Source organism: Chaetodon trifascialis, chromosome 18 (assembly GCF_039877785.1).
Source record: "Chaetodon trifascialis isolate fChaTrf1 chromosome 18, fChaTrf1.hap1, whole genome shotgun sequence".
Classification (NCBI taxonomy): Eukaryota; Metazoa; Chordata; class Actinopteri; order Chaetodontiformes; family Chaetodontidae; genus Chaetodon; species Chaetodon trifascialis.
This window is the reverse complement of record NC_092073.1, coordinates 16535849-16557868: the sequence shown is the minus strand read 5'-3', so window position 1 is coordinate 16557868 and position 22020 is coordinate 16535849. Positions and strand designations below refer to the sequence as shown.

The following is a 22020-nucleotide window of genomic DNA, read 5'->3' as shown; positions in this document are numbered from 1 at the left end:
TTTTATCTCCATCGTTCAGAAGACAAATTGAATCTCCAGCTGTGTTCATTTCTTTCACGTCAACATGTTGTTTCAGGGGCAAACATTAATATTTAGTGTTGCTGGCGGTACCCATCTGTGATCATCTGCGACAAGAATATTTGGATGAGGTCATTAAAATAATTTTGCGTCTATGTAGCATACTGATTAGAAAAGAGTTGAGTTCAAGGTTGGATGAAATTAATGGAAGAGTTATCGTTTTTTAGAAATATGCTAATTCAATGAGGAGATCGATACCACTCTCATGTCTATATGCTAATCATGTAGCTGAAGCCAGGGGTTGATTAGCGTAGCTAGCATAAAAGCTGGAAGCAGGAGGAAAATAAGCCAGCTAGGTCTAAAGTTCACAGTGTATCTCATTTGTTCAATGCATACACAGAAGCAAACTACCAAAATGTAAAAACAAGATATAGTTTTACCTCGAGTAATGTCCCTTAACCGTTTCTTATATTTGACAAGACCATGGTGCTAGAGCTAGGCGACAATTAGCTTAGGTTAGCATAAAGACACAGGAACAAACGAGATGCGTAATAAATTGAACACAATGGCTATGTTTGTATGCATAAAATACTCCGTTTTTTGGCCTCTGTTTCTACTAAGCTGCTTACATGACTAGTGAAAATTAATATTCCACTATTATTCTTGTCAACATGCAGCTCTGCATACTCTGATTAATGAAGACAGCCTCCCTCTTTCATTCGTTCAGCCATTTCTCGAAAAGGTCAGCATTGTGCATATCCAAAAACCTGTTGATATCCAAGTCTTTCAGTGTTTAAATAAGTGACGAATGGTGTCATCCTACTGTATGAGAGTGTACCACATGATCCACCATGGGGAAGCTACCTCCTGCTGTACAGATGATTATAAGACATGTGATGTGTCTGTAGGCAGGAGTGAATGTATGATAAACAAGACCCATGTGATATTGTGTGATGCGATATGGTGAGTGATTTCTAGATTCCAGGCATCTTCACATTACTGAGACAACCACATGGTTACTGTCTCCATTAACTACAATTATTCTTTTATTTCTTTTTGTAAACCAGAATAGAAACCGCCACTCCATCTGCGAGCTAAATTTCCTTCCCTGTCACTTTCTCAGAGACTAAGAGATTGTTTTCATTACCTCAAGCCATGAGAGACATGAAAGTGAAGCTGTGAAATCCTGGGTCAGAAAGGTTCAGGACCCTCTGACCTTTAGCTGACACCGTGTGGTTAAATGTCCTCATAATCATATCTAGGATTACAAAAAAATCAATCACCGCTCCAGAAATGTGTCCAGAGGTTTGAGTCAAACCACATTCTTTCTCCAGTTGTTTAGCTTGTTCTTTTTTCTCTATTGAAATGCCTCTTTTTGTGAAGGTCACCTCCCGAATGAGAAGTTCAGTGAGCTCAGTAGAAGCGCTATGAGAGTTTTGAGTTGTCTGACAGGGCATAAAGCTTCTGAGGGCATTTCTTGAAAGCACAGTCACGGTTTATGGTCAAGGAACTTGCGGGAACAACAACAGTCACGTCTCTATTCATTGTTGAGGACAGAACAGGCACTTAGTTGGTTTATTTCTGGATTTACTCCTGAGCTTTGCAAAGGGACATGGCTATATCATACGTCATATCCACACTGGAATAGAACATCTTCACTTTCTGCTCTGTAAATGCTAGTTAGAAATTCAAAAATAGAAGCATCATGCATGTCTGGAGCACCATGGTAATTTTGGATTTTCCTCTTGACATTACCCTGTTTTCTGTGCCACTTTTCTGCAACAGCAGCGTCTAGTGCCTCAAAACTGCCCTTGTCTGTCCCAGTTTCCAACGCCGAAAGTGACAACAGCCTGTGAACGTACAGTATCTGCTGTGACAGTCAGCAAACAAGGATGAAAGGAAACTTGAAATTCTTAGAGAACAGCTTGTTGATGACTCTTCATCTTTGATCCAAATATAAGACTCTACATGCAACCGTACAAATACCATTTCTCAGCATCCTGTGTCAATATCACATTTCAGACGGAGAACACCATTAAATTCTCAGTGGCCTTTTTTTAATGTTATGATGCAATTAAGAGCAGAAAATAAAGACTGAAAATAAGTTCCTGGGTTGGAGTGCGGTTCCAGCAGGAGCAACACATTACCCTTGTGTTTTAGCCAAGGCACTGGCTCGTAAAGATTATTGATGATGTACACCATGTGATACGAGCGCTGAGCAGGATGAGGCAGCATTAAATCTTACTGATGTATGGCCCTCTTTTTCTCTCCCTCTCTTTCTGTCCTGGGAGAGGGAGGCTGAAGGATGAAGAGGAGAAATTAAAAAGTTGCAGGAGGGAAAAAAAAGCAAGACAGAGCTGGTCTGTACTTTGCCTTTGATTCTCTTCTTTTTGTTTCTTGGCTGCATCACTTCTTGGTCGCGTTCATCTGTGTGTGTGTTGACTTGCAGTCACAGTGCTGAGAGCACAACGCACACTTCAGGCAGGTGCATGTATCAACGTGTATTTAATAAAGGTACGTGCTGAATGTGAAATGAGGAAAGTGTGTTTACCCACAGTTGTAGTTACATGTGAGGTTGTTACGGAGGTTTTATAGACCGCTGTGGTGGTGTCTGTTTCCCAGCAGCAACTAAGCTTTCCACAAGAATGCGCCCTACATTATGGTTACTATACCTGCTGCAATGCATGGATAATGAATGATGGCTCAAGTAGAACTGAGTAAGCCTCTCTTTCGGCAAAGGGCAGCTTTAGGTTTGCAAGATGAGACACAGAAGTTGTATTCACTCCGAGCAACTGTTGCCGTGACTGTTTCTCTGTCTAATTATGAAACTGATAACTCAGGCATTCCCCTCTGTAGCAGGAGTGTGTGAACTTTGTCAGCGTTTGCTCAACAAAAAATCGAGACTAGGTTTATTTGCAAAGGCAAACTGTTCCAGTTTCTCCTCAGACTCAGTAGCTTGTGTGTGGTTTTGCTTTTAGAAATAGATGCCAGGAGTCAGGAGAGAGATTTTTTTTGTGGGAGTCTCTCAGTGTTCATGAGCTGTGCTGCTTCAGGCTTTCGGTAGTGAGGGTAATGAACACAGTATTCATAAGTAACCACTCAAAGGACTTTTTATTGGCAGTGTAATATATAGATGGTATAGTATTGGATTTCATTAAGGCAAGGAAAGGCAGCTTTTCTACATTTATACAGCCCTTTTCAAACTTGGGGCAATCCAAAGTGCTTTACATAGGCAAAGAGTGCCATTTAAATACAATAAGCAATTAAAAACACAATAATATATCATCAATTAAGGAGAGAGGAATAAAATGAGATGTCAAAAATTAGATGAACTGAAATTAATTACAAATTTAATAAACAAGAAATACAGTTTGTGTACCGTTTGTTTGTTGATCTGATCTATGCTTATCTCAGCCCCAAGGAGGACCTTAAGGCCAAAGTAATCACATTCATTATAGATTAATTAGAAAGATACAGATTTAAAGGATATATCATGGTGCTCCAAATCAGCAACAAAGCAGCCAAGTGCACCAAGTGCTTGTTCTTAAAGGGCGCTGCAACATCCAACCAGTTAATAACTGCGTGTGTGTGTGTGTTTGTGTGTGTGTGTGAGGGAGAGAGAGTTTTTAAATGTTCCTCATTTGCCAGCAGAACAGACAGACATTGTGCTGTAATTGTCGTGCTCAGCGGGGTCTCGGCCTGTCATAGTTAACGTAATGACTGTCAGGTACACCCTCGCCCTGCTCTGAAGCCATTACAACCACCGTGACCCATGTGCACTGAATTATAAATTGCTGGTTGTGTGTAAGGAAGTAATTAAGGGGGCGAATTCATAACACAGATACCTGTTTCTATCATTTTATCCTCAATTATTTGTCTGACTTTGCCATTTTGCTTCTCTGTTGCCTCTAATTCGACACCTAATTGTAGTTTTACCTCCTTGTTTCTGAAATCATGCTTTCTTTGACCTATTAATAGTACTGATAATCTGTATGAGCACCTGAGAGTATAGAGATTCAGGTTGTCTGTTCTTTACTCCGACATGTTCGTGCAGCGCATGGAAGATTTATTCCTGCTGCACTGCAATGTGTGCTTATTGCACAGCTGGAAATAAAACAGACTTCCTGGCCACATATGGAATCCCCTCGTCTTCAGATGTTGATGGTGAGCAGGTTTCCTATCGCTTCACTTAATTACACTTCACAACACTTCGGCGAAAGTGTAGTGAGTTTCTTCCACTCTACAGAGGAGGGTTCAATAGCTGCTGGCATGTAGCGCCCCCAGCTGTACAGCTAATAGGATTTCAAGTTGAGCTTGATTCATTATGCCCACACTGGAGTTGCAGTCCTGGTGTAGCTTTATGCCTCTCATGCGGTTTGTCAAAGAGTTTGATTTGACGTTTATTCATTTTATCCCTGCTAGCACAGCTTGTTCAATTAGGCTGTGACTAAAAACTTCACTTTTTTTTGCCAAGTTTCCTTTCCCCTGAATATGAAACACTGAGATGGGTTTGACAGCCGCCCTGTGCCTCTGAGCATCTTTGGTACATTCTTACAGTATTAAACACTAGAAACTTTAAATCAGGGATCAAATGTACTCCTCCCCCACCCTCTCTTAAATCTGGGGATTTTTCAAAAGGGGAATAATACGGTTTGGCTTTGTGATGAAGTCATGGGTAAGACATGCATGCTTTCCAGCTAGGCAGCTAAAGCTATCATGAGACTGACGCAGCATTTTAGCCAGAGCTGTGGGGAGAGAATGGGGGAGGGTGTGGGGGGGGGGGGGGGGGGGGACTAAACTGATGTTAACAGCTGGAGATTTAATTCTTCACAGAAAACTGGGATGCACACAAGAATTTTGTGATTTCCCTAAACTCACCATTTTTTGTTTGAGTTTTATCTCCAGTCTTGCCACGCTTGTTCCAAGTCATCACAAGAATTAAATCAAAAAGGGTGAATATGTTATCAATTTTGGAGTAGTGGGAGCAAATTTAATAGACCATCCAACCGAGTGACAGGATAAAAAGATTTAATCCCTTCATTACTATACTTTTGATGCTGTTCCAAGAGAAACAGTGGAAACACATTTTAAATCAGATTATTTTGGCCGTACAAGAAGTCAATTGTTTGCAGCCATTATTTGTAGAGTCTGTTTCTCTGCTGCAATTGTCTCCTTGAATTAAACTCAGCCAAACAACCATTTGTCATGATCCCTCCCCACCAATTTTGCAAGATGCCCAGCAGAAGAATGTAGATGGGTTGTGATAGGCATCAGAAACTCTTATCTAACGTCCCATGTTATGTAATATTTGATTTCTTATGACCAGAGAGACTGAAGAAAAAGACAATGTTAGGCACAACAGGCAGAACCCATTCTGACGTTATACAACAGGCGGTGAAACAAGGATGGAAATCAAATATGATCGTTTGGGTAACAGGGCAGTGTGTATTCTTTGCATGGGACGAAAGCCATGTACTCTGTTTCAATATGTTTCATTGTTTCATCCCACTTTGACAGCAGCACAGGTACATGAATATATCAATATATGCATCAGGACAGATAACGCATGGATTTCCTGGGTGACAACGGCTCCACTGTGTGGATGTGCGTCTGTCCCTGCAGGCTTGTTGTATTCAGAGAACAGATGCTGGGCTGCAGGGCTTTGGTGATGGCACTGACCTGTGCAGCTCCCTGCATACTGTCTGTCCAAACCTTGCCCAAACATCCTGAAAGTTTCCACACCCCATACTGGTCAACTTTATTCTTCCCTCGAGGCCATTAAACGGCTCTCTGCAGCCCTTTCTCTCTCTTGACTTCCTGTCCTGTCTCAAACTAAAAGCTTGGCTCAGACAACATGCAATTAAAACACATTATTTCATTATGAGAAACTACAAGTCGATGAATTCTGCATTTGCCTGCAACACTTGTGTGACAACACTGTTTTGTGTTTTGCTGTAATCACAGCATTAAGTGTTCTTCATCTTTATTTACACTTCCCTGCTTGTTAGTACAAGCACTTTAGAACAAGTCAAGTTGATTTAACTAAATATTGCCGGAAATAATTTGGCAATTAATGGGAAAGTGTAATTTGGTGATAAAACATTCTAATAATTAAATTAGAGAGACAGGAGCAAAATTATATCAGCATGCTAAAAGCAGTGTGACTCCTGTTTTGTGAGTTTATGTGATCTCAGATTTATTTGCAGATGTATAGATGGCTTCACGCTGTGACCATAAGGAGCCACAGAAATGCTGCAGATGTAATGAGAAAGTAGTGTAAACTCATTTTTTCTCTCTTTACCTCCTCTGCTCTTCCTCTCTTTATGCTCTCGGAGACAGAATTTTAATTGTCATCGGGACCAAATGTTTCTCAGCGCTGCATTCATTCATAACACATTTGTTTGTTGTTGCGCGATCCCCTGAAATCGGAATAGAACATCTTCAAAAGTTGCTGATTGAGGCCCATGGTTCACAGTGCGACAGCTGGCAGTTAATGTGATGTGCAACCAGCAATCATCAATTATTCATTGTTGAAACATTTTCCAGAGTAGTAATGAAGTGTGCTTTTATCGATAGGCAAATTACTTATATCTTTAACCCTAACCCCCTAACCCCAACCCTAATCCTGACCCTTTATCTTCAGGTTCCTTGCAGACGTTTTGCATAATAAATATTTTGAAAAGCAGATGCAGCACTGCAACTAGCTATAAATCCCTTGCTTTTGGGGAAAACATGTTTGTTCATTTTTCTTTTGACATAAAAAATCTAATAAATATTTTAGCCTCATTATTCTCGGCCAATCTAAATTATATATTATATTAAGACCAATAATTCTTATATTGCACCAGATGGCACTGAAGTGCACTTACAGGCCAAACACAATTACGCTAAATGTTTTGTATTACTCAATAAACCTGATTGCGAATCACATTTCTATGACAGTGAAAAACATGTATTTACAAATATTGTTTGCTGGGCTGCACTCGCAATGATTTGAAAGTGTTACATAATAGAGGAGAAGAGATGGAGTGAGTGACGGACAGATGTGGAACAAGGTGGGAGAGGAGAGGAGCCTGATCTGACAGGTTCACCGCCTAAACCAGCTGGCGACCCGGCATTATTGTCAGCCATTTCACACACACTCACTGCCCAGTGGTTATTGACATTAGAAATTGTCCTATAAAGAAGTGCAGTCTTCAAACACAGAGTTGTTATTGGAAGCATAAAAAGCTTGAATGCCAAAGTGCATAGAGGGCATATCTGTGTTCATAACAATATCAGAACCCAGCTGCTAGAGATAAGATTCTTGTGGATTTAAGGCTTCAGTGCTATTACAGAAAAGATCAACGGGCTCAAAAACAATCCATGTATTCCAGTTTTGCTTCATACTTTGACCTAACCAGCCTAGTGTCATTTTAGCTCTCATATTCGCTTTTGTTCAAAAAATTGTACCGCAGCTTCTCGAACTCTGGGGTCAAAGATTTGGTGATTGCAAGTGTAGTCCAAGCAGCAACCTCAAGGGCTGAAAAATAAAGCCAAAAACTGCAGTTCCTCAAATGGCCACTCGAGGCAGGCTCCATAAGTGAGTCAACAGAGACTACATCCATGTTTTATAAAGTCTATGTTGTGGTACCAATAAAATCATGCAGTATCAAGAACAAGATCCAATGGCCAAGATCGAATGTCAATGGGTTTATGCTATCAGTGAGAGCCATAAAGACTCAGCCAGTGAATCAGTGAAGAGCTGAAAGCTGTGAATCAAAAGATGCTACTTTTTCACATTATGAGGCATTTGACAGTGTGTGCATTGTGTATTTGTAAGAGTTTGTTAAATTAAATCACTGCCTGAGTTGGCAGATCACGAGATGCCCATAACAGTCCTTTTTTACTTCAAGCACTTATATGGCTGTAAAAATATGCACAATACCCGTTGCCCATGTCACAGGATATAGGAGTTGTTTCAGTTCAACAAATTCCTGCAACACTAAAAAAAACATTGTTTAAGAAATGTTAGCATGTAGACTTAGCATCAACTAGAAAAAAGAAAGGAAGACACATTCCCATCATGACGCTCCCATCTTCTGATATTTAAAACTGTAAGCTGTGAAACATGAAGATAATTCTCATTGTGTTGGTTGTAGGGAAAGCAAAATGAGGGCATTTTGTCTGCATTGTTCTCTCCATAATTTCATTCTTTTTGCTTTACTCAAGGGCAGCCTGACAGGAGCTGCTGAGTGAGAGAAGCACTTTTGTGATTTACTGTAGTAAAATATTTCTGCTCAGTCTGAGATTCAGACCTGTGATCTTCAAATCACAAGCACATTTTTCAAGCATTTAGGCAGCCTAGCGGGCTCTGAAACTGGCTCTCAGCCCCTGCTTTGTTAATCTCTGATAGCTTTGTTCACCCAGTCTCGGCCGTCATGTTCTTTGCTTTGCATGTCTGTGATTTTCCGACTTGAAGACTGATCAGCACTGAGCAGCCTTCACCACAGGATGATGCGCTCACGTTCTCTCTAGGATGTAATCTGTCTAACCACATCTTCACGGAGGCTGCCGCTTGTATTCAGGCATGTGAGTGTGCCCAGAGACGGAGAGACCAACAGTCAGACAGGCAGACACACACACAGGAACACAGTCATGTGACCCCCCTGACCCTCTGTGCTATGTTCTCTGCATGAGTTACTGTATGTCTCATTGTTCCTTTCTGTCACTCTTCCAGCGAGCCACAGAACAATCAGTCTGGCCTCATAGTGCCACATTCACTTCTCCAACCCGGGCATGATCTCACACCTCTCACTTCACATTCTCATTACTTCAGGCTGTTATTAATTTATTTAATCAATAGCTGTTTAAATTCTCCTCCCCAGAAATCCATAATGGCAGGCAGATTCACCAAGCTGCTACATCAAGTTATGAGCATGAGCTGTGGTGTCTCTGCAGACTCAGATGTGTTTCTGATGGGTTAAATACAGGCTGTAACACTGCGCTTGTTCATCTTCAGACAGTCTTTAACCTAAGGAAGATTTGTCTTTATGCACATCTGGAGTGTTCGACGCTGACTCACAGATCATGCTAGACCAGTGGCTCCATTGTTGCCATCGGCTAAACTCTCCAGCCTCCCTGCTGAAGATTATGAAACTGGCTTTAAAATAGAGAGCAGCAGCTCGCCAGGGCTTTGGATGATTTGAGGCTAAATATATGTAAAAGGCAGCTTGGTCCACAGGCTAGAGTGGGATCTGGGTGGATGGCAGCCAGGGCCTTTGGTGCCTCTTTTTTTTTATATATATCAGTTTGGGAGAAAGATGCCCTACAAACCAAAACCTAATGTGAGCCGGCGCATCACTGTCTGTGAAGTGAAGTGAAAATGACTCTGCAGTAATGCCGTTGACTGTTACACCTGTACGTTTTTTCCGTTTATTGTACTGAGAAGCTGATTATAAATGGGCTTTCACACACTAAAATGTCAATTTAAGGAGATTATTTTTCTTGCATGTTCATGTATTTGTCAAAAATTCTACAGATAATGAATGACTGATAATATAGCATAAGTGTTACAATGAAAATAGAACAGAGAGTATGAAACATTATGCATCTCCTGTGTGTATTAAATCTGTTTTTATATTTACTGTTATATTTATTAATGAAGTACATATATTTTTACACCTGCAATAAACCCCATCCACTCACAAAGGCCATGAAACGCAGCTATCTTAGCGATAACTGCTGAATCTTAATGCCTTTTCTATGTGAATTTCATCAGCACGTCCCCCGTAGACATTCAGCCTTGTTCATCATATCCGGCAACAATGCAACAGCTGGATTGAAGTGGCTGCATGACAAGCTGTCATGTTGGTGTGATACGATTTATCTTTACTGAATTTTACATATGTGCCTGGCAGTACTTTTTTCCCCAGTTACTTTTTTTTTTTAGCTGTCTGTTTGAGACCGTGAAGCTACTGAGTCTCTTCTTCTGAATCTGCTGTTACTGAAAGCAAAGTGCCTGTCATTTCACTCTCTTTGCTCAAGTCACATTATGCAGTCTCTTCCAAGACGCACAGGTGGCTCATTCACTGTGTGACTGCAGGATCGGCTCCTCGGTGGCAGACTGGCACAGGCCGAGGCTGCAAACTGAATGGCTTCAGGTGTAATCCTCACCTGCTCCCTCACTGTTAAATCCTAAATGTTTTGATTTATTTTGTCTCCCCTCTCCATTTGTTTGGGTCTTTTTTCAGCAATGGAGGGATTTAGCACTGAAGGATTAGTCAAAGTGGGTTCGGTTTATACCCTTCATGCAGGAAGAAAGTGATGTCAAGGCGTATCCTCTGTCACATCGTAGAGCACACGCACATACAGTTTCATATACGCACGGCAATACAGTTATTGCCCTGTGTACAGTTCACTGCACCTGCCTCTTGTTATCTGCTCCATTAATGACTCTTCGCTGCGAGTCAACATCTCTTTCTCATTCTTTATCACGCGATAAAAGCAGCAGAAGAAATGGATGCCGGTGCACAAAGCCGCCATGCTGACACACCTGAGCCGCATAGGGAGTGACAGAGCACATTTTCTCTTTTCATGTTGCTGCTGTTTTGTAGCAACTGTTGCTTTGAAGTTTGGTTTTTTTGTGTCTGAGCCCCTAAACAATGGGCCGCAGCGGTGGACGTCCACATCGTGTCTGTCATTGTGGGGTTTTCTGTGCTTGTGTGCACAAGGGGAGGGAGCGGCCTCCCCGCTCCAACACATGGTGCCCAGACTAAACAACAAGATGAATGTTTCCTGAATCCAACCTGGCACGGAGGCACCCCAGTCTGCCGTGTGGCTTGACGGACTAACTGAATGAATCACATTCAGGGCACAAGAACGGACAGGTTATGGGAGAGGAGAGAAGAAGAAAAGAGTAGAGTGGATAAGAAGTCAGACGAGAGAGGTTTAGTTTGTTTATTTCAAGTTTGGATGGCCTCCATTTAAGGATAACTACAGCTTATTACAAATTGGGTCTTATTTTCATGGTTTGGACCACCATCTTTATCTGTAATAGCGGTATTGTGCTCACTAAGTTGATGGTTGAGTGCTTGGAATGCAGCATTGAAGCTAAAAAGAAGTGAGACAGGCCAAGTTATGAGTACTCAGACTGTTAGAGGCTTTAAAGCTCCACTTTTACACATCAAGTTCAGTTTCATGAGAAGACCTCAGCCTGTGAAAACAGTTGTACGGTGTCATCTGGAGGAAGAGCTCTAAAGTAAGAGCTGTACAGTCAGTATAAATAACTCTTATCTTGAATAGAGCTTGGAGACAACAAATTTCTAACAGAACGCCTGCATTACAAACTGGCCATGAGGTTGAAAGATGAGGGTGTTTAGCAGGAATGGAGGCTCTCATGAAAGATGCCTTCAAGTTGCATTATGGGAATTGTAGTATCCAGTGATTTTGACCAGATTTGAAACATCCATTGGACCATTGACCTATCAAATTTACTGGACTTGTGCATGCAGGGATTATTTCCAACATTTCGGGTGCTGTCAGGTTTGGTTTTACCTCCAAATGAAGTGGTTCAGATAGTCTTGTTGTATCTTGTTACCCAGTTATTCCTTTGCTGTGAACAGTTTTATCATCAAAAATCAGACAAGCACAAATTGTAATGTCCTCTGACTGTCTCCACCTCCAGAAGAGGTGTTAGCATTTTAATCCACTACACACAAGTTCGCCTGAATTCCAAACATATTTTCTTGCTTTTGTACACTTTATGTTGAAAGTAAAACATGTGTTTTGAGTTATACCACCTGAATGTCTTTGCTTTGCTCTGAACCCTTCCACAACCCACACGGTGTTGCCATCATGCGATGATGGAACTGTTAACAACACCAACAAAAGCTCAGTGTGCTGCTGTCAACCTGTCTCCTCCCACACGTCACCTTTCACCTTGCTCCCCTGCACCCCCACCTCACACCTCCGCCCTCTTTATTTCACCCCAAAGCCTGGAAGGAGCTGGCCTGGCTGTGTTTGGCTGGCTTAGAGAGGGAGAGAATTAGAGGCCGGGGCTTTGGGAGAAGGGGTTGAGGTATCGTGGTGAAAAGTTTTGGCAGACGATGGGAAAGGCGCCTTGTTTTGGAGACAGAGCTCTGAGGCTCTCTGGGGGCTACGATGGGCTGAGCCTCATTGCGGTTTGTAACAACAAGCTGCTGGATTTGGAGAGAAAGTTCCAGACACACCCCTAACCCTTACTCAACGCTGCTACCCCCCTTTTCCCCATGCCTGGAAAAGTCTAAGACACTCAAGCAGGAAGCCCCCTCCATGTGTTTTTCCCGCTCCCATCCTCTGTCTTCAGCTTGTAGTCTGCTCCTGCCTCACTCATCTGTTCCTGACCGAGGAGAGCCAGACTTTGGGTCTTGGTCAACACACACACACGCACACACAGACGTCTACATGTGACAAGCCCCCGTCAAACAATGGCTGAGGGAGAGGAGGGGGCAGCGGCAGTTCCTTGGATGGCCTGATTGGAGCATACACAGCAGCCCAGGAAGTGCTGAAGTAAGAGAGGGAGAGGGGGAGGGAGGGAGAGCAGGGGAAGTGTGCAGATCTGCCGGGAGAGAGCAAAAAGTTTGGGACTGCGACGGTGTTAGCGACGGTCTGTTAGTTAGTTTGTGTCACTCCGGTTGCGTCGGAGACTTTTTCCCTATCAGGACATACTGTGCTGCAGAGAGCCAGAAAAGAAAGGTGAGTCGCTGCATCTCATACAAGGACACACACACACACTCAGCCTCTCTCTCACACAGATGTGAACCTAAAAATGCACAGATGCTCAGTCACATACATGTGAGTATAAACAACACCCATTCCCTTCCCTGTCTCTTCCCTCTGCTGATTCAAACTGATGTGTTCTGAGGCAAATATTCTTGCATGACTTGAGAGAGTGGCTTCTTGTTATTATTGCACGCAATGTCATTTTAAATTCCAGAGGGTTTTTGAATGGGATTCAGCGTAGTGTTCTTTATGTGTGTGCTGTTTGCTGATGGTTTCCCCTGGCTCTGAAAGCTGCTTGTTTTGCATAGCTGTTTTTGTGGTGCCTTGAACTGCAGCCAGCCATTCAGCGCAAAAAGGGGACCATCTAATGTGTGTGTAGCTGTGTCTAATTAAGCTAATGGGGGAGATGAGTGGTGAGGGTCAGACCACGAGAGGCTGAACTTGAAAATACCACGGTCACTTTCACAAAACACAGTCCCTGCACGAACTAGCCGTTGCTTTAATCGTCTCAAATTCAACCACTGTGCATCCCCCCCTTTCTAGATCGCAGAGGAATGATACCTGCAGATGAAAGTAGCTGATGGGAGATCAGATGTACTGTAGATTTGGCCATGTATGGTGCTGTTTGCTCCCTGGATCAAATGGATTGTTAAATTTTCCCACCGGGGAGATGCTGCATTCCTCCTCTCAAAGTGAAACATCAGTGTGAGTTTGCAGCTTCAAAGACACTGTGATACTCGCATGTCACACAGATTCACAGGCAGAGCAGTACACTGTAGTAAACAGTGACCTCTTTTTATCTGAGAGCTATGCCTATTAGTGACTACTATTTCACCCGTTTGTCAGCACGCTGCAAATAAAGTAGCATTCTAAGTATTTTACTGTCTTAACAAGCCTATTTTCCTGTCTGGAGCTCTCCAATGCTGCTGGAACCTTTTCCACCATTGAGTAGATTTACATCTGGAGAAAACTGGCCTGCCCAAGTGCAGGCAAATGGAAAAATAAATTTAGAAAAAGTTAATTTCACATGTGTTTGATATGAATGTCAAACTCAATTTAAAGTGTCTTTTTATATCACCATAAAATCGGCAAAAATCTGGATAAACCTAATAAATAATCAGAAAAAACTTGTTAAAAACACACTTCCTTGTTAAATGTGTTCTTTTTAGCATCCTTAGGCAGCCCGCTAATTACCCATTTCTTGGGTTTAGCCTGCTTTTTGTGTTCTGGACAAACACAGGTATGCAACATTTCCGTAAAGCTGCTTTTTACAAGTGAGGTGCTCGGTGACGGGTGTGATTTGTGGTGTCTCTTTCAGCAATGAGTATATCAACTTTGGTTCCCCTGCTGGGAGGGAAGGTAAACAGGTCTGAGAGGAGCGCCTCGTCAGAAAGACAAACGAGCTTGCACCCTTGCACCCCTTCCAGAGCCCCTGAACCTCATCCTTCATCACTCGTTCTGGCTCTGACAGCGCTAGACTGTCTCTCACAAGTTCTCTCTGTGCTCTGCTGATGTAGCAAGTTGTCAATTTTCTCACAAGACCAGAGGAAACTGTTATTAACTAGAAGGCATTGCTTTCGCTGCCAGTTCGGTTCAGCCAAGCTATTTGTCTAAGTGCTAGCATATGAGGCGCTGTGATTCTGGCAGTGTTTTTTACAAGCCAAGGCACACAGTAGCTCCTGACCATATGTCTCCATTTGTCTGATATCATTATGGGACACTAAGGTTACGTCTTGACCACTTGATTACCTGGCTGGACCGCTCTCTTGCGTCAGCATCCAGACACAACAGATCATGTCTGGATCTGAGCGGGAGATCAAGAACTAACCTGAGCCATATGTACAAGCTGATGCAAATCTGGAGCCGTGGAGTTTGATGGCTGCCACGGGACATTGAGCACGGTGGAAACACACCTGGGCCGGTGGCATGTGGCCGAGCAGCGCCGAGGCCGGGGGCGAGGCCTGACCAGGTGTTTCTCCTGCGAGCTGTCTGCACTGTCATCCCTCATTGGGCCCCGAGCCAACTTGCGCCACGTCTCATTGAGCTTCAGGGTTTGATCAAACCTCATTACAGAGCTTTCATTTCAGCTCCTGTTTGTGGTTGAGTTATGGATATGAAAAGCATTGCCACCGAACGCAGCTCCCCAAAGTGCGTTTGCTTGTTGGGTTGCGTTTGTCAAAAAAAAAATAAGGAACGGGAGAGAAAATGCTGCTAATGCATGTTTTGCTTGTGACTTTAAGCAGTGTCAGAGGGGCAGTGCACACACAAACAAATGTTAATTTTAGACCACATTATCAACTGGTTTCATATTTTCCAATGAAAATCTTTAAGCTGAATGTGTGAATTATTCAGAGCAGCAGGGACACTGATTCTGGAAAGAGATGTTGATTTTTTTTTTTTTTATTTTATGCCTTTCGTGCAAGCTATAGCCGTGGCCGGAGGCATTATTTTTTCAGGTTGTCTACCCATCCGATTCCTGTGAATGTGATATCTCAGCAAGGCCTTGAGGGAATGTCGTCAAATGTGGCACAAATGTCCACTTGGACTTACGGATGAACTGAATTTTGGTGGCCTGCGACCTCACAAAACATGTTTCTTGCCATAACTCAATTCATACACTAATTATTAAAATTTCACACAAATGTCTCCCAGGATAGAATGATGAAGTGATGATCTAAAAGGTCAAAGGTCACTGACTGGTTGGTGGAGGCAAACAATTCTAGTTAAATGTTAAAACCGCTTCTGTTTCTTCCATCCCAGCCAAGTTGATCACAAGCTGCTTCCTTCACAGGGTCACCTCACAGCTCTCTGGGTCAGTGAAGTGTCCACCGCTGGTAACACTTTAACAGATTTGCTCAGTAAGCTTGATGATTTTGTCTGAGGCAAATTATATTCTCAATTAGCTGCAAATATCTGATTTCTGTGAAGATTTTCAGCAGCTTTGACCAGAAGCTGTGCTTACGGTCAAAACAACTGGAGTCTGATAGAGGCGTGGATGATTGCGAGGTATAATCAGACAGAATCTCCGTCACATTAATTGACTTCTGGTCGTTGGAAACTGACCTCATTCGAGCCAAATCATTTTCTGTGGAACAGTTGAAGGCACTTTTTGAAAATCTTTTCCTGCAATGATGGTGAGACAGTGCAGCATTTAACACCTTATCTTGCCCCTCTTTGTAGGAGCAGAAGATAAGCCATTTCTATTACACATGTAGACTTTTCGCGTTCCTCTTGGATGCAAGGGAAATTACTTTCTGTCAGCGGTTAATGTCAACATTTGAATGACAAGAAATGTGACAAACCAGCAGGAAATTATTTAATAAGGCAGTGATTCACTAATGAATAATGACTCATTAGTCTCAGTCCCCTCAGTTTTCCCTCTTTCCCATTCCCTTTCTCATTTGATATTGGTCTGAATGAAAGAAATATAAAGCGGAATAGAGCAACTTCTGCTTCAAAGCAACGTCTCGGGGTGCAAAAAATGTCCCGCAGAGTTCTAAAAAACGGGTACACATGATGGTGTTGTCTTTTATTGCTGTGCTGTTGGGCGATGGTAGAGGCTTATGTGAGACCTCAGCATTTTCTGGAGTCGTCGCTGTAGGCTTTGCTGTGACAAGGATTATCCACAGAGGGAAATCATGCTTCCTGTTGTGATGCTGGATGCTGGTGGAGCTGAATGGAAAATTTGCCAAGACATAAAATTAGGTTTTCTGTAGGCCCCTGCTGCAAGGAGCATGTTGGAAAAGTTAAGTTACAAACGGGCGGGAACAGAAAGCGCACCGCTGTAAAACATCTGGTGATTGGTCATAAAAGTGTTTTTTTTTTTTTAACCTAGGAAATAAGTCTTCATTCTTTTAAGAATGTCGTATTCCGATGACATAAAAGTTAAAAACCATCATTTTCCTCACCCTTTATTCCCCGCTGACGTCCACACACACTTCATTGACTCCACCTATTCAGTGAAGTCATATGTTTGACCATCACCTCTTTCTCTGGCAATAGTGAGAAAGGGGGTAAGACAAATGTTCCCCACCCACAGGCTCAGACAGAGGCGGTAGAGGCTCGAGCGGACACTGCTCTGACGCTCTTCAGTCGCTATTAACCCCCCCAGCTCTTCTCTCCCTGTGTAAACATCGCTCTGCCTCTCCCATCTGTCTGCTCCTTTGAGCATTTGGTTTGACGTGGAGCCTCCCGCAACACACAGGAACATAGCGGGACTATTTTAGCCCACTGACAGACATGCTTTGTGTACACATGAAACAGGAGTTGTATGTTTTTGCTCCAGCAAAAATGAGAGCGGTATTTGTCTCTACAAATCTACAAATGTCTGTATCTGTCAGGCTTGTAAAACTGTGCTTGCGCCATTCTCTCGCTCTGAAAGCGTAGAAAGCACTCGAGGTTTTCTGTCCCCATAAAGCGTTGTTAATTAAGAAAAGTCTGCATTTGAGTATTAAAGCCGCCTAATCCCAATAAATATGGATGAGACTTCAGTCCCAAGCCCTATTTAACAACCTGCTGGTCTTGCCCTTTTTCCTTAGATGTTGCTTTTTTTATGTTCTCTATCGACCGAATTGACCGCTTGCTAATGAGTCATTATCGTGGCATGATTTCATAATTACCCCTCCGCCTGACAAACTCAATGCGCTCTCATTTAGCCACGCTAGAGATTATAAAACTCCTATTTCTGAAAATATTCTGCAAAGCCTGTGACACACAGGATGTTTTTGTTAAGCTGGGCTATTCTAGGAACAGCAGCTACCTGAGCTCTGGAGCTGGAAGTTTTGAGGAAGCCTGTCTTCTGCTTGTGCATGGCCCGTTTTGGTCTGTTTAAAGAACTCCTTCCTGCTCGTACTGATAATAGACTCGACCATGTAAACACTGGAAAGAGGCCCGGCAGAGCAGAACGTCAAATAAAACATTTCAGGCTAAATGTAATGATATCAGGAGAGAGTTGCCACTTTTGCAGCGTGAATGGATACGTGAAGGCACAGAATCGAGTCTGTTTACTGAGGACTTTATTTAAGTAGTAGTAGGATTATAGAAGTGTGACACCTCTTAACTTCAAATCCACACTGCAGTCGATAACAGATTTTTTTCACACGTGATAGCTAAAGCGTTCGGTGGCTGGGAAGTTTTGTGGCTGCAATGCCAGTTTCAAAGCTATTTTTAGCCACATTAGCACTGTGGCTCTACACGTTAGCGCTGGTCTGTCGGTCGATTGGTCCACCGCTTCAGTTGAGACTGAAATACTTTTTAAAGGACTGGCATGTTTTTGGCATTCATGGTCCCCACAGGATGAACCCTACTGACTCTAGCATCACCAGCAGGTTGATTGTTGTGGTAACTTGACTGATTTTCATCAAGCACCACCATCAGGCCAAAATTTCAATTTGTCCAGTACTTTGAGTTATGCATCTAACGGCTTGTTTTTCTTTACAATGAGCATTACAGCCTCACAAAGCCACCAGCACAGCAGTAGACTCTTAGTCTTATTAAAGGATAAGGCTGGCTGGCAGTATTGTTCTTAACAAATCCCATGAAAAGACCAAAACCAACAACAATCTCTCAGTACTTGAGGAGTTTCCCAGCCCATTCATTGCAACTGAAAACATAAATCTCTGGCCATGAATATGTATTTTTAAGGCTAAATAATTAAGAACAGCTGGATACTGTCGTTTTTAGCAAACATCTCTCAAACAGGAGTGCAGTTGTACTTGCTGGGGGGCATTTTCAGTCACAGACTTGGTGTCTTTGCTGGCACCAGGATGGCATCAACTCTGGATAAACAACACATTCTTATGCAAGGTCATCAAAAGCGTGTGCCACCCAAAGCTTTCCTGCTAGAAAGCCTTTCGAGGACTTGGTTAAAGTTGTCACACGGTCGCAGTTGTGAAACGCTGGCAGTTTGATGAGGTTTAAGAAAAGCCGTTGACTTTTGGTGTCACACGGGATACGAACCCCCATCTCTGGGTGAAAGATTTGTGCGTGACTCTTTACGCCGACCTCCTCCCCTCGAAGGACTTTGTCGCTATTTCCACTGTGTCAGACGGAGCAGTTGCTATGTGTGCATTACAGTTTGTTTAAAGCCTGGTGCATCTGGGAACTCTGTGAGCCGATGAGCATGATAAAATGTTGATATTTGATGCCCTGGGAATGAGACGGGGCTGAAATAAACTAGAGTAAGGACCGTATCATCCTGTGCAATGGTGTGGCTCATGTATGTGTTCATGGACAACAGTTGAGGAATATGCCACAGAGGGATGTAGGCAAGAACCTATTGAACAAATAGAACTGACTTGATATTCTATGATGTGCGTCTGTCTTTGAAGAACTTTTTCAGTTAATAAATAATCAGACTTGGGGGGGGGGGGGTAGCTTTTTTTTTTTTTTACCTCTAGATCTTCTGGTTCAGACTGCACACCTGTGCCAGTGAGCTGTTCCCCCCAGGCTCCCCTCAGAGTAATGAAAGCTGTCTTGTAAAACCTGACATTTTCAATGTCAGAGTGGAAGTCTTTCACCTTTCTGCTTCACCTCAGCATCCTGAATATGGCTCAGTGCTATTGCCAGTGTTAATAAAAGCTAAATAAGTCCCCATTGTGAAAATATTTTTGTGATATTTTAGTCTTTATGGTTGAAAATCATAATAGGTCTTAGGTATTTTCCATCTCAGCTTGCCCAGTAGTGACGGGGTTTTCGTCTGAGTTTTTAACTTAAAAGCTCCTTCACAAGACTTGTTGAGAAACATTATATTTTAAAGCTCGCCTTTACAGATAATATCTATAATGAGGCCGTCTTAAGGTTTACCAGTCTATCATTACATTTCCCATAAATGGAGGAAAACTATGGCTAGTAATTGGTTTGCTTAGAGTTTCCATTCCCCCAAGATCCCACTCTGCTTCTACCTTAAAATCCAAGGCCACAGGACATTCCACAAACTTCTGAACATTTCCATCAGTTTTTATAATGGCAGGAAGAGGGGAAACAGCCCCTTAACACACACGTTCACCACACAGCGACACACAGTTCCGTCCCCTTGTACCCTTTATCACCTTTTCTTAGCACTTTGTTTCGAAGTTTCCTTCCCGTCAGGTTTTCCTTTCACAAGAGTGTGTGTCCTCCCCGGCAGCAGCACAACAATGCCCCGCTTCATTTCAGCTCTCTAAGATCTGAGACCGCCGGAGCCAATGGGCTGCCAGGCACATGCTAAAGCCATTAGGTGGTGGATGACGGTGGTTAGCCGCAGAGGCATCACAAAATAACCATCTCACTACGTACATAATGAAGCCGAGGGAAGGAGCGGGGTACTGTATCAGCTATCTGCATGGGTGTGCATGTGTGGCTGTGTTTAAATGTGGCCTGTCCTAGTCAAACAATAAGGCTCTGAAAAGGAGGAATGTGCCTTTTATGCCTTATTCACATATTAAGATGTTAATTTGTGTTAAAGCTTCATGTAGATTTAGCCAAACGCTGCTCGGTATCCGCTCAGGCAGACAGACCCCAGCCATGGCTGAGGAGGCCTTTTATTATTAGACTCAGACACGTCCCATTTGGTCTCTCAGTCAAGCTCAGACAGTTTGATGGAGGACTCTCCGTGGAGCTGGAGAATGACTTAATTACAGTCACTATCTCAATCTGAATTTACTGGGAGTGCATTCATAATGCATGTCTTACTTGGTATCAGCGTGCCCCAATTAGAGCCGACCAATAATCGTGACAGACCCACGAAAATGCTGCAGATGTGCAGCGAGGCTTTGTGAATTGTTGGAAAGCGTCCCTGATCTCGTATGCGTGTTGTGTTTACATTGTTCCAACACTTGCATCGACTTTAATATCAAAAGTTATAACAAAAGCCTGTCAAGATGTAGTTAAACCTCCTGCTTGAAACTTCAGAGTTGAGGGAAAGAGTCAGGTGATAATTCTCTGTGGATTTGTCACCACTAACAACTCTTCAAACTGCTTATTTTTTTTGATTTCCAAATATATAGCAGAAAGGAGAGATGCTATAGCAGCCACAGACTTTATTACATTCTGCAAACCCACTAATTTACACACATTATTCTCCTTATGATAGGCATGTTCTATTAAACGAGCTAGGCTTTATAGACCCTGGGAATGTTTGAATTTTGCTTTATACAGGGCTTCATTTTGTTAGTGTGCTGTTGTAAACTCTGAACCAAAACTGTATCTGCACCACTGAGAGGAAATCTCTCCTCTGTGCTCTTCCAGAAACAACCAATAGATTCTCTTTGGACTATTAATCGGCACGGTTTCTATGGAGCAGCTGCACACTTCAAACCTGATGACAGCACTTCGTTTGAGTGTCAGTTCACTGATTTCCATTTGTCGAGATGATAAGAAGATTTCTTAAATTGTCCCCTTTAAAGGGTCCGTGCTGCACTGCAGTTGTCGGTCTATGGGCGTGCAGCATGTACAGTATCATTTCCATGGGGGTTATGTGTAACACAGTATGTCCCAGTAAGCTGGATTCTGTGCTGCTTTGATCAGGGTAGAGTCCCCTCGCTAATCCGCTTGAGCTCTGGATGTCTGCCCAGGACACGTATGTACACACACACACAGACACACACTCTCTCGCAAATTGTGATTAAAAAACAGATGTGGAGGCCTTGCCAAAAACATGAAATGGTCTGAATAAATCAAATGGGAACAAAGTGACGTAACACTCAAATGTAGGACTGCACATTTGGGTGAACTTACGTTTAAGCACGCTGTTTCTGTTAGTTTAAGGTTGTGTGTGTGTTTAAGGCTCTCATCACACTCTGTCTTGTAGTTGTGTGTATCGAAGAACACAGAAGGGCTCTTTATCCACAGTGATTATAACTACAATTTAATGATGTCATGCCCACCTGGGTTTTCCTGGCTTTACTCACACCTTGTGGGAAAAAAAAAATAATAGCCATGATCTCTGATCCATATTTTAATTACAGCTGCAGGACACAGACAGGATTAGCAGATGTAAATGCTCTCCTCCTGTCATTCCTCCTTGTCCTTTAAGAAGCCATTTAAAAAGAGCCCTTAATAGCTCTGGGCTTAACTGCAAATCTGCGCCCCGTATTTGAGCGCTAATAAACAGGTGAGGGATTTTTATCTGGATGCAGCTGATGGGCAGGAAAGGAGGGAGAGAGGAACGGGAGAGGAGGAAGGAGAGGAAAAATAAGGGGTGCTACTTGAGAGCTTGTCATGGCCCTCCCTGCATTACATCACTGAGATGCTTCAGCACTGATGACATCGTCGGGCTGGGAG

At 42.8% G+C, this 22020-nt stretch overlaps 1 protein-coding gene across 14 annotated transcripts in view; it reads left to right on the top strand.

The window, feature by feature from the left end:
• The window catches only part of LOC139346894 (sickle tail protein homolog), a 108073-nt gene that overhangs the window by 30087 nt on the left and 55966 nt on the right, over nt 1–22020 (top strand). The window contains exon 1 of one of the 14 annotated variants that reach the window (XM_070986245.1): nt 12596–12732. The exons of the other annotated variants lie outside the window; for them this stretch is intronic. The gene's annotated coding sequence lies outside the window, so the exon portion shown is untranslated. Of the gene's footprint in view, nt 1–12595; nt 12733–22020 lie in introns of those variants that run through there. 14 annotated transcript variants of the gene reach the window in all.